This window comes from Zalophus californianus, chromosome 1, assembly GCF_009762305.2.
Source record: "Zalophus californianus isolate mZalCal1 chromosome 1, mZalCal1.pri.v2, whole genome shotgun sequence".
NCBI classification, from domain to species: domain Eukaryota; kingdom Metazoa; phylum Chordata; class Mammalia; order Carnivora; family Otariidae; genus Zalophus; species Zalophus californianus.
Window position 1 is genome coordinate 94,034,490 of NC_045595.1, and position 9,594 is coordinate 94,044,083.

Below are 9,594 nucleotides of genomic sequence, written 5' to 3' on the forward strand. Positions count from 1 at the left end.
CAGGACATCATGAGTAACTGAGCTATTTTATGGATTTCTCAGAGTCCTCTGTAATAAAGTGGTACCTGCTCCTCAGTTTTGGAAACACAGCTCTCTTCACTTCCCATAGGTATCCTCACCCTCTTTCAATGATACTTGTTTTTCCTGATACAGATGCTCCATCCACATCCCTTTGACCCAAATGCTACTGCCTCTGGATTTAAATTCACAGAGGTGGCTTGCTATCTCTCTAAGATGAGGTATTAGGTACCCCACTTCAATGAAGACCCCATTGTCTCTTACCCTGCCTAACGAGTAGCCATCACCCCCTCCTACTCACGATCACTGCCTTCTTGCCAGGGGAATGTTGGAGGTCCTTGGGTACTTTTGGAGATCTGCCTGTTGTCCTGTGTCCTCTGTGTGAATGTCCAGGTACTAGGACTGAGTGGGATCCCCACCAAGTGGGGGAATAGGCTGAGTGCTAACACAACACTGAGACAGATTGACCCCAGTCTCCAAGGTCATTCCGTAACTTGACAGGGGTCCTGAGAGTCGCACTTTAAGTGCAGGGTCTCCAACTGTGTTCAGCTCTCCAATCTGAAGGGAAGCCCATATCTGGCTTGCATGTCCTGGAATCACATATGGGGTCTCAGGGAGTTTTGGTCTCACTATGCTATGCCAAGATGCCTCAGGAGCCCATCTACAATAGGCCCCTGGAGAATACTACAATAGGCTCCTAGAGAATACTGAGGAGTATTCTCCATCTACACTGGAGAAAGTGTAGTCTCCAGACTACATTTTCTGTCCCTTTGTCTGATGCAAGATAGAAAACAGAGTCCAACAGGCAGCCTGGCTCTGGTCTGAAAAGCAAGAATTAGGAGTGAGGAGAGTAGTATATAATTCCTACTTGTGGACCCACATATTGCCTCCATTGGATTGCATATTTCTTTGAGATGATGGAGAGTAATTATAGACTGTTTGATCTTCACTAATCAAAACTCTTTCCATAATAACCAAGTTCCCAAGTCTCTCCTTTGATTGGAATGAATCTGCTCAGAGAAGAATTTTTCTCCTAATATCTATGCAATAATAGATACTTCATCCCTGATTGGATGTACTTAGGATTCATGACAAACGTGGTTTATCACCACACATCTGAGGTTTTGACTCTCAGGTTGAATACATAGTAAGCTGATGCGTATTAGTTTTTGTCCTTCATTGGTTTGAGTTTCCAATCCCTCCCTGCTCCTCCTCCCTCTCTTCCTGTCTCTTGCTCCTATATTTGAGAGTAGGTTTCTGTTGCACATAGATTGAGTAGGGGTGTCCTAATTCCTCTGAATGTTCCTTGGCCCACAGGGATAGACCCACATTTATTTATAGCTTCTTCTGCTTCCCCTATGCCTGAGGTCACCATGCCTCACTCAGCACCACAGGGTAGTTTTTCCAGGACAGTAATACCTACACCTCTGCCCACACCCACCCTCTCATGATGCAAACTGGGATGTAATGGGCTTAGCAGTTAATTCCTTTTCTCAGGCAGGAGCAGCTGAAGGTCTTATGTTGGACAAGCTTTGAGGGGGACAAGTAGAAAGGAAGCAACAGCCTGTGCTCATTTCAGAGTTACCCTCTTCCATAGATGTCCACTTCTGCACAGTGCATTATCTACCATTTTTGTGCAACGCTGACTCACTGAAAAATGCTGCTTTTTATTAAGCCCCCAACATTGTGAACCCCATGTTTTATACGATTGAAAAACTGTGATCCTATTTACCAAGTTATGGTGGAGCTTTTCTTTAACAATTTTGTAGCCTATGGCTTTGCAATGCAGATAACACTGCTCCAGAAATTCATCACCGTTGGGGACATTTTGCAGCAGAACTCGTATGATTTCCCCTTCCGTGGCTCTCAGCCTCTTGAAATCTTCCCACTAAAACTTCTTCTCATAAGCCTCAACCCCTACCTGGAGTTGACACCACAGATGTAGAGTTGTTTTATGACTATTATGGAAGAAACTTTGGAAGTGGTGAAGCATGTTGTCCAGTCCCCTTCCCAGGCCAATCCCCAGGCTCTTGAGTTTCCTGAATGTCACTCCTCGGCAGCTAAGGCCTTGCTGATAAAGAATGTGGAATTCATTGTCCCCTAGACCTCCCATCTAATGCTGCCCTGCAGCATGCAATTTATTGCTGATAAGTGAGGAGCTGTTATCAGTCCACACTCAAAATGCTACTCCATACTTACTTCTTAAATGTATTCTTGATAGCCCACTTCAGCTCTAGGAACTGCAGATGTGAATGGGGATATGAATGGGGTAGCAGGCCTCACTGCCAGAAACAATGCAGGAGGTTTCTGCTCTCTGTGGTTCTCCTGGCACAGCCTTCCACCCTCACCCACCCACCAACCTTCCAAATCAGCTTATAAGTGATAAGAAAGGCTACTGGAGTCAGTCAAGGGTGGGCAGGGATTGAATGGCGATTCTGTTCATGTTGGCAAGCTGATCACCCCTCATCCAATAGCTCAGGGCCTGGGCCCAGCCCTTCTCTTTCAGTGCCCAAGGCTGCTCCGTCCGTCTGCCTTCTGGCGGGAAACCCTCCCTCTGAGCTGGAAACCTCGAGTTAAATCAGTGAGGAGCTTGACAAATCACTCATTATATATCCATCAAACCCCCAAACTCTCCTTAGTTCTCCAGGACTGGTGAGGCTGAGGTCTTAGCCTACTGATACTAGACACAGCAGAACAAGCATCAAAGAACAAAGTCATCAGCACCATAGGTGGTTCTCATGACCTCTGAAGTCCTTCCAACACAGTATGTCATCCAGAGACACTAGTGTTTCACAAGGATTCCTAATCTCAACCACCATCTCCATGCTCACACCACTCCCCTGTTCTACCTACACTCAGCTCTTTCCTGCCCTAGAACATGTTCTATCTTTCCTACCTGGCAGGCTTGCTTGGGCCCCCTGCCAGGAATAATTGTTCCTCTGGTCACCCATTGCTGATGATCTCTCTACCTGTAATACCCTCTTGCCCCCACTTGCTTCCAATTTCTTCACCCTGATCATTTCCACCCATACATTTGCAGGTAGTTAATTTACTTAGGTATTTGATAAGCTGGCTTTGGTCTGAGCTCCCTGCCCTGCCCCTCATCTGTGCTATTCACCACAATCTTCAGACCCTCAAGCACTGCCTGTAAAATACGTAGTGTTACTTGGTAAATGGTTATCGGTTGAATGTCGAAAGAAGAAATGAAGCTTTTGGGATTGTCTCTTTAACCTTGATGTCCTGAAAACCTACCAGACTGTGTCCAGGCTAAGTGTCCCTTTAAGAATTTTGTTCAGTATCATGCAGCATCTTGGAATCTGAGGACACTGGTCTTTCTTCAGCTCCATCCAGAAAGATGTTCTTGTCTGATTTACTTGTGTGACCCACCACCACCCTGCATTCTTCTCTGTTCTCTCCTAGAATTCCTACAGGACAGATGTTGGAACTTTTATGTCTATCCTTCATGTTTCTTAATTTTCCTTCATATTTCCTGGCTCTTTATCTTCATGCACTGCTCCAGTTTTCAAATTCCAAATTTTCCCTTCAGCTATGGACATTCTGCTATTCAGCCCACTTCTTTTTTTTAGATTTATTTATTTATTTTAGAGACAGAGACAGAGACAAGAGAGGGTGTGCAAGTGGCAGGAGGAGGGGCAGAAGGAGAGGGAAGCAGACTCTCTGCAGAGCATGGAGCTGGATGTAGAGTTTGATCCCACTACCCCGAGATCATGACCTGAATCAAAACCAAGAGTTGGACCTTCAACTGATAGAGCCACGCAGGCACCCCTATTCAGCCCATTTATAGAGAATTTCATTTCAATACTCATGTTTTTCATTTCAGGAACTTCTAACTGGTTCTTTTACATAAAAATTGTTCTTGTTTTATTTTTCTTCATGGAACTTAGTACCAACTGACATATTTGTGTGTTTATTTATTTATTTATTATCTCTTGTTCCTCCCACTAGATTCTTAATTCTAAAAGAGTAGGAACTATTCTGTTCATTGCTGTATTCTCAGTATATAGTGCCTGGCACATAACGGTGCTCAAAAAGTATTGTTGGATAAATTGAAGGAATTAATGTGATATATTTTAGTATCTATCTAAAGATAATAATTACATATTTTAAAATATATTTTATTGTTTCTACCACTACATATTCCTTAGGTATTCTATTATCCACTGATTTTTAGTTTTGTGCATGTGTGCTTGCCTGTGGGTGTGTGTGTGTATGTGTGTGTGGTATTCCTTTTGTCAAAGTCTGCTGATTCTTAAAATCACCAATTTAGTGATTCTTGTTTTTCTATTTGCAGAATCTCTCACCCAGTCTGTGGGTGCTGCATTCTGCTTCTAGAGGTTGGGGGTTCTGGGGATGTTCTGTATCAAATAGTCACAAACTACTCTTCTTCCTGAGTGTGCCTGGCCACTTCAGATGCCTCCCTGGGCCACAGGCTAGAACTTTGCTCCTGCCCGGGCACTGGATCCTTCTTCTATCCACCGCACAGCACAGGAAAGGTGGAAAGTTTTAGGAGGGGCCAAGCATCCTAGCAGCAACCAGGCAGTTGTCCCAGGACTCCTGTCTGTACTTGTATCTGCTTCCTCTGATCCCCTTCAAGCTTCCCACCACCTCCAATCATTTCCAGAGTGTGTTTTGGGCTGTGATTTTCCCATCAAGTTCCATCAGCCTTCCGACTTTCAACAACTCCTTACCATTTCTGGTCAATTAACATCACCCTTTCTTGTTTTCTAGACTGTTATGAGTCTTCAAAATATTTTTTCCTGTCATTTCTAGGGCTTTAGGGTGAGAAAAGAAAGTGAAACATGAGTTTAGTATGCCAGTCTCTTCTCTTCATGTTAGGGATGCAGCAAATGAAGCTCAGAGAAGCTAAGTAACTTTTCAGGTTACACAGCTAGGAAGTGTGATGGTGCTGATTAGTATCATGCAAAATGAATATCTGTTGGGATAATGATGGTAGCAGGGAAGGAGTACAGTCCTTGTTTGATGTGTTCACTCCAGAGGCCTCCTTAACTTCAAACTATTAGGTCTATCTGGAGTTTCAGTCAAAGAAAAATTAGATCTGGCTCTCACAGGTATCACAAGGATGTTTAAGCCTATTTCTTTTATAGAATACTTAGTTTATTTCATTAAAAATAGTGTCTCTTAAGAGCATCATTCTTTTAATCTAAGGATCAGCTTTGCACACATTGCATGCTGCGTTATGATGCAGCATAGTCCATACTATTTAATTCCAAAGATAACTGACTTTGGATTTAAGCATACCCATCTCTTACCAGCTATCTGATTTGGGGTTTTGTAAAATGAGGATTTTGACTACAGTTTTCACAGTTGCAGGCTGTATGTGATAAGCTGTCATTAATTAGTAGTTACTATAAGCACTATCAGGATGGTCTCTCAACAAAACAATACATATACCTTTAGTTTGAGCAAGATTTCTGACCACCTTGGATTTTATTTTGGAACTTTGATCCAAAAGATCTTTTTGCTTTCTGCATTTTTCCTACAAAACTTCTGTTTCAATTAACATTGCCCTTTGACACATGTTGTTTCTACTACTCTCAAAACTTTTATCTCTTGCCCCTTAGAAGCTGAGAACTCTAACCATGTAAGACAGATGAAAACAGTCAGTTTCCAAAACAGCTAGTAAACATTAGTTAATTGTTGCTGATTCTAAGAAAGTAAGAAAAAGAAATCACTTTCCCCCAACAAAACCCACCCTAAAATCAAGGCTTGTCTACATTCCACACAGCAGTGCATTAGGAGAAATTGAATACATGGAAGCTGCTGAAGAAAGGGAAGCTATGGAAAATGTTTTCATGAGAAGAAATGGCAAAACTTATGGGGGATATTGAGAATGTAAGTCCTTGAACTGAGACTGATTGGAAAAAAAATTATGAAAAGATTGTCTGCCTGAATAATAGAGTAACTAGCGACCTTGAACACAGAAAGAGTGTAGAATGGGAGTGAAACAATGAAATCTTTTTAGAACAGAGAATAATACTCATAAGAGGCAATTTTTAAATGAAGACAGGATGTTCTATAATAGAAATATTGGGGGCCTGAACCACCTTGTAATTCATAGAGAGGGGAACACCAGTGGCCTTGCCTAGAAGCCCACGGCTAAGAGAAGAGAGAACAGCTTGAAATAAGATTATTAATTTCCTTGGAATGAGGCCAGTATGACATCCTCTTGCAAAGCTTGGCCAGATTCTTACAAGATCAGTTTGAACAATGAAAGCTAATGAATATGCAAAAACAAAAACCAAGGCACATCTGGTTATACCAACAAGATGTTGAGTTGTTTGCTCTTTAAAAAAAAAACACCTTGTTATCCTGCCTTGCATAGACTTTGTAATATTTTCCCTGATTAATAAAGACATTTTCAGGCAAAAGCAATTGAGCATGTAATATTGAAAGGCTTTGATGGTAAAAAAATAAATAAAATAAACATTAGGTGACATCGGGGTGGGGGGGGAAGGATGATTGCAAATATCATTTGGGAAACTATAGTAGACTTTCTTGTTTCTCTCTACCCAGCATCCTTCCCCTCCTGTGGGGTATTCTGTCCTTCCTCCAGCTACCTTCCTCTCCCTTTAGGAGACTGTTCCTGCCCCTTTTCACAGGAGCTGGTGGGATTGCCAGGCAGACTCCATGCAGAGGTTTCCCACTCTACTCTCTTTTCTGGGTTGGAAGGGATGGGAGTTCTTCTTTCTCCATTGGTCACAGCTTTAAGGGAGTGACTTAGAACTGCCAGTGGGAAATTTTAGTTTCTGTTGTCATTGTTGTTGAAAAATCTTATTGACAGTCTTGCCTAATGAGTTAAAAGAAAAAATAAGGCGATGAATCCATGCTTTCGAGTAGTCATGTATGAATGACACGAAATTCAGAGGGGTGATGAAGACATATAGTAAATAGGATTTAAAAAATAAACCAGCTTGGAAAAGCAGAAGAAGGAATATTACTGACAAGTAAAATTAAAGGAATTGTTCATTGAAAAGAAGGGATTCTAGTTGTACATGAAAGGAGAGTTTATAATTCTCATCTCTTAGTACGTGAAGAATTATGTTGTGGATAAGGCACTAGCCTTGTTCCGGGTGACTTTTAGAAGTAAACCTGTTACTGTATATGTTGGCTTTCAGTGATCTTTTTTTTTTTTAAGATTTTATTTATTTGACAGAGAAATCGAGAGAGCACAAGCAGGGGGAGCAGTAGAGAGAGAGGGAGAAGCAGGCTCCCCACCAACCAGGGAGCCCAATGTGGGGCTCGATCCCAGGACCCTGGGATCATGACCTGAGCTGAAGGCAGACGCTTAACCATTTGAGCCACCCAGGCGCCCTGGCTCTCAGTGATCTTATCTACAACCACAACTTTAGCAACCACTGTGGTGGCTGTTCTGGCAGTCTAGGGCTGTGTCACAAATTACCCCAAATGCAGTAGCTTAAGACAACAATCTTTTTATAATTTTATAATTTTGTGAGTTAGAAATTCAGGCAGGACTCAGCGGGGTCGTTCTTCTGTTGCCAATGATGTCAACTGGGATCAAAAGGTGGTGGTTGGTCTAGTCTAAAGTATTCAAGATGGCTAATCTCACATGCCTGGTGCATTAGGAGCTATGGCTTGAAGACTGGGCTCAGCTGGGAGCCTCTCCCTCTCCATGTGGTACCAGGGCCTCTCCATACATTTTCTCCAGCAGAGTAGTCGCCCATCTTATGTGATAAGTCTGGACTCCAAAAGCAAGAGTTCCAAGAGACAAGAAGTAGAAGTTGCCAGTCTCTTAAGGCCTAGGCCATAAAGTGGTACACTTGTATATATTTACAGTGTATAAGATAATATTTTGATATGTGCATACGTTATCACTACAGTCAAGCTAATTAACATATCCATCATGTCACATAGTTATCTTTTTTGTATGTGTGTGGGGGATGAGAGTACTTAAGATCTACTCTCTTGGCAAATTTCAAGTATAGAGTACAGTATTTTTAATTATAGTCACCGTGTCGTACATTAGAATAAATCTCCAGGGTTTATTCATCACTCATAACTGAAACTTTATACTCTTTAATCAAAATCTCCCCATTTCTCCCTCCCCACAGTCCCTGGCAACTACCGCTCTACTCTCTGCTTCTATGAGTTTGACTCTTTTAGCTTCTAAATATATGTGAGATCATACAGTGTTTGCCTTTCTGTATCTGGCTTATTTCACTTAGCATAATGTCATCCAGTTTCAGATATGTTGTCAAAAATGACAGGCTCTCTTTCTTTTTTAAGACTGAATAATAATCCATTGTATATATATATACCACATTTTCTTTATTCATTCATCCACTGATGGACACTTAAGTTGATCCCATGCCTTGGCTCTTGTGAATAATGCTGCAATGAACATGGAAGTACAGAGATCTCTTCAAGATACGGATTTCATTTCCTTGGCTACATACCCACAAGTAAGATTGCTTAATCATATGGTAACTCTATTTTTAATTTTTTGAGGAATCTCCATACTATTTTCCATAGTGGCTATACTGTCCGATATGTTTTTAATTTGTCATAGTATCTTCCTTTTTACAAGGCAAATTTGGTTCCTTCTCTAACTGCTTGGACATTCTTTATGAGTTTTTATTTCATGCTCAAATTTTCAGGCTTGTCTTTGATCTCTTTAGATATATTACATTTGGCTATTTTTTCCTCTGTCTCTAATAATTCCAATATCTGAAGTCTTTGGGAGCCTACTTCTGGTATCTTGTATTTCTGCTATTCTCATTCAAGTTGCCTTGTTTCCTTGTGTGTTTAGAGTTTTTGTCTGCAAGTTGCTTTGAAGTTGAATAAAGTAGTAAGTGTGCATTTTTTAAATCATTATTGAGATTAAATATTTTGTTAGAATTTTGTCTACCCATTTCATTTATGATTTGTACATGTATACCATATTCATATGTGAAATGAATCTACAGTGTTTTATTTTATGATGCCATTCATAAGCATGGCATGTAGCTAACCTTCCTGATTTCCTGTCTTCACTTGTATTTTAGCCTTATTTTCCCCACTTTTTTTGTGGCACTTTTTTCTCACCAAAAGGATTTATGTTTGCCTTTTTTCGGGCATCTAGGATCATTACCCACCCAGGGTCACTTTAAAATCAATCCTCAACTTGAGATATTTTGGTATGCCTAGGTAGTTTGAATTTAGGCAAAAAAATTTTATTACAAATTATCATAGATATATTTCTCTTTTACTTCCCTGCTAGTTCACTAGTGTCTTTAAAATGTATTCTGAGTACCAATGAAACAAATAATACATTATATGTTAATTAAAAAATACTTTATAAAAAAATAAAATGTATTCTGATATTTTATCTATCATTATAAACTGTTTTCATTGAGAGAGTGGGTCAAGAAACCTTGTCTACCACACTGGCAAGAAAATAAGGAGTCCACTCACATACATTGAGGGAAGGATGACAAATCAGTACAAGCACATCAAGAGGGGAAATCGAGTAAAATCTCTCAAAATTAGAAGTGCACCCACTGTTTGATCACCAATTCCACACTGGAAAATGTTTTT